Raw genomic sequence first — 4,462 nt, forward strand, 5'->3', positions numbered from 1 at the left:
GGATAATTTACTATAAGCTTCCTACAGTTATTAAATGCAATGTCCTGGATAATTTACTATAAGCTTTCTACAGTTATTAACTACAATGTCCTGGATAATTTACTATAAGCTTCCTACAGTTATTAAATGCAATGTCCTGGATAATTTACTATAAGCTTCCTACAGTTATTAAATACAATGTCCTGGATAATTTACTATAAGCTTCCTACAGTTATTAAATGCAATGTCCTGGATAATTTACTATAAGCTTCCTACAGTTATTAAATACAATGTCCTGGATAATTTACTGGGAGCTTCCTACAGTTATTAAACACAATGTCCTGGATAATTTACTCTGAGCTTCCTACAGTTATTAATTAACCTTCACGCTTATAACGTGCGCACAACTTAAATTTGGGAATATTTTGTGGTATCGCACAAATTAGGATCCGGGTCACCAGCTCCGAAATCCAGAACTCAACCACAAAGCTAGGCCCTGATCCTGAGTTTAATGTCTCGGCACACATTCAATTATGTAGGCGGCATAACCGTGGCAGTAAATTCTACTTTTCAGTTAAGAATAGTGCCATGTGGGGGCGCTGCTGACTGGTTGTCCTCCTTGTGGCCAGCAGTTCTAACTTAGTGGTAGCTGAGCCTCAGTCGTATGATGTGCCTTAAATTATATAAACATATCTGTCAAATATAGCTAAGTTGAATGGAATCTCACAATGTTTAGTTATAAAAATAATTTTAACCGTATATTTTGTTTCTTTTACATCCGTTTATCCATTACGGTTTCAGATTCAGAGCCATGTAGAAATTGAATCTCATATTATTCTTCTGACTTCCACAATTCGCTGCCCAAGCGGCCTTTCGTCTAATGCCAAAACTCTTCCGTTGGGCTGGACGATGAGAAGCGTTATTAATATACGCAGCATTAGAAGCTACGACGTTTACACGACAAGTTTTTATTGTTTAGTTGATAATCGCAATCCATTTGATAGCTGAAAGTTGTTTATGCACATATTTATCTTGTGATTCAAATGTAAACTTAGCTTTGATGAAGGGGGGGAAAGATTTCCGCTGATAGGTTTATCTGTATAATATACTTAGTCTACCCTTAAACCGGACTTATCTAGTGGATTAAGCAAATTTTCTGCCTTTGTTAAGCTTTCTGGTTTCAAATTTAACAGGTATCATTCCTTAGCAATAACACCAAGTTCAACATTGGCCGCCGATTAAAATAAACTCAATAGAACTGATAAAAACTAGATATATTAGTTAATTGAATTATAGGTACTAAAGGCTTTACTTTCAGTTCTTATTAGCTTTATAAACTATAAAATTTTTATTTTAAGGCTAACAATTGATAGTTAAAGTAGACTCCATAGTTTTTCAGGAAGAATAACGTTCATTAGTATTAAACAAATAAACCACGGCCCTTTCTGCCGCGGCAAAAAAGTTTGTCTTTTTAAATCTCTCCCAGCCAAACGGACGAAGCGCTATTTTGGCCATATGATTAGATTTTAGGATAGGTTGGCAGAAATTCCTACATTACATTGACGCAATATCACCAATAAAAATCATAATAATTAATTGAAATTCCTCCGTTAACGTTTGCTTAGTTGTCAAGGAGACACATTGACCCAACTTCACCAAATTTTGTCCAATCGTAATCCTCGGCTACAACTCTATAATAACCCGCAGCACATTTCAGTTTTGAAAGCAATACTTAAAGGAGATGATCAAATATACATAAAAAAAATTGATTTTGTAAAATAATAGAAAGACGATAGTCATACTCCATACATATATCATTATTAGATTATAATTAATTTTTAGAAAACATTTATTTAGATATAATTTTGAGAAATAAAAATAATCACTATTTCCCGTCTTATGACAGGCATTCAGCTTTTATTCTATAAATGGCTTAACAACAACCGTTTCCTATTGTTATCCGGCTGACTTATGGAACACACCTTTCCAAAGTTTGATTATCTGTTTATGGCCGTAATTGACTGATAACATAACAATAGCCCCAGTAGCACAGCGGTATGTCTCCGGACTTACAACGCTAGAAACCGGGTTTCGATACCCGTGGTGGGCAGAGCACAGATAGCCCTTGTGTAGCTTTGTGCATAATTAAACAAACAAACAAACAAACAAAAACATAACAATATCTTGGTCGTCGTGGTAACTAATATTATTCGAGGTTTCCTCTGAGAACAAACTATTAAACTTTATATTTGGTCTCACATACTTACGGTATCACATGCGCGTCCTGTTTTACAGATCTGTAACGAAAAGACAAAAAGACAAAGTTCGTGATTAAAGACAAGCAGGTAAAGTAACTTATTTAATAAACAGAAAAGTATTATATCAGATTATTCGTTACTGGACATTGACAATCTTGTGGTAATTCACTAATATCTGTCACATTTTATCCTTAAAGGTCATATAATTATTAAATATACAAAAATTTGGAAAGTCTTTACATTGTAAACTTGAAACTTTATACTTAGAAATAACTATATTTCAACTATAAGTTCATCTATTAAGCTATTAAAGACTTTTATTAAATCTTTTACATTTAATTTGATATACAGTCCAGTAAAATCATATGTCAGAACAGAAAAGGCTGAGCTCGAAGAATTTAAAAATTCTAAGTATTCCAATACCCCTGTATTGTTTTTTTTTTGCGAAATACTTAGAGATTTCTGTTTTATTTCAGAAAATATTAAATTTATCTGAGGTAAACTCAGTAAAAGTTTTTGTTGTATTAATTAGCTTTATCAAATGGATTCATCACAAATAGTTTTTGAAGTTTATTTTAAAGATATGAAAATGAATATCTATAGTATAATTAGATAAATTTAAATACTTTAATTTCTCTCTTATGTTATTTATAATAAATATTTTCCATTCAAAGAAAAATCTTGAGAGTATAAAAATTTTTTACTAATTTTTTATAATATATTCATCAATATTTTTTTTTCTATATTTTGTATTATTTCATTCTTTGTAGTTTTATTTACGATTCTAGATTTAGTTCCTTTCTTTAGAATGTTTATAAGATCGATATCTTTGATCACATTCAAATCACCAGTAATAACATAATTATGAAAAGAATTAGTTTCACTATTTAGATCTAGATATTAATCTGTCAGAAAATCAAGTGCAGTTGGACATATCGGATAGCCCCCCAGTGGCACAGCGGCATGTCTGCGGACTTACAACGCTAGAATCCGGGTTTCGATACCCGTGGTGGGCAGAGCACAGATAGCCCTTGTGTAGCTTTGTGCATAATTAAAAACAAACAAAAACAAACATATCGGATAAAAGAAGTAAATTTAATTTTTTTATCCTAGGATTGCCTTCCCCAAATATTGTGGTGCCACCTACAATGTTAAAAGGTATAATTACTTCTCAAATTAAAATAAAAACGTATATAACGTAGAATTGTTAAAAGATAAACTTCTATTGAATGGTTATAATAATTATGAAATTAATAAAGTCTTTAAATTATTTTATAATTAATTTAATAAATTATTAGAAAGTAAATCATTTATAAACAACTTGAGTACGATTATTTCTAACTTGAAATATTAAATTAATAAGAGGTCGCTAGCATATAAAATCTTATTATAAAGACTAGCGTTAACTTTATAATACTTTCAGTATTTCTGGGTCGGAAAGACCAACTTTAGGCAACTGGGCCTGGCCTAGTTTACCCAATTATACTTGAAAGTCATGTCATTAGAAGGGGGAGGAGGAAGGGATACCAGAATTATATAGGTGGGTTTATAGTTAATAATAAAAACATTAACTGAAATATTATTTGAAGTATTACTATATTGAATAGTTATTAATAACTTGCAGTGACAAAGTGTCAATATTGTTACTTAAAACATACGGCAAGGTTGTATATTTTAATAATTTAATATCGGAGTAAATATACTGAGCAGAAGGTTGGATGATGTATGATAGAAATCAAGGGTGTTTTAATATCTGATTTTTATGGATAACTAACATACCCCTAACATACCCACAACCGGCTATAGACGGTGAGTGAAAATAACCAATGCTTTTGGGAGGAATAACCAGAAATATTTTTATTTAAAATGAATATATGTCATATATATATAAGTAAAGAATGTGGTAATTCACTAATATATGTCATACATATATAAGTAAAGAATGTGGTAATTCACTAATATATGTCATACATATATATAAGTAAAGAATGTGGTAATTCACTAATATATGTCATATATATATAAGTAAAGAATGTGGTAATTCACTAATATATGTCATACATATATAAGTAAAGAATGTGGTAATTCACTAATATATGTCATATATATATATAAGTAAAGAATGTGGTAATTCACTAATATATGTCATATATATATAAGTAAAGAATGTGGTAATTCACTAATATATGTCATACATATATAAGTAAAGAATGTGGTAATTCACT

Source organism: Limulus polyphemus, unplaced genomic scaffold (genome assembly GCF_000517525.1).
Source record: "Limulus polyphemus unplaced genomic scaffold, Limulus_polyphemus-2.1.2 Scaffold8072, whole genome shotgun sequence".
NCBI lineage: Eukaryota > Metazoa > Arthropoda > Merostomata > Xiphosura > Limulidae > Limulus > Limulus polyphemus.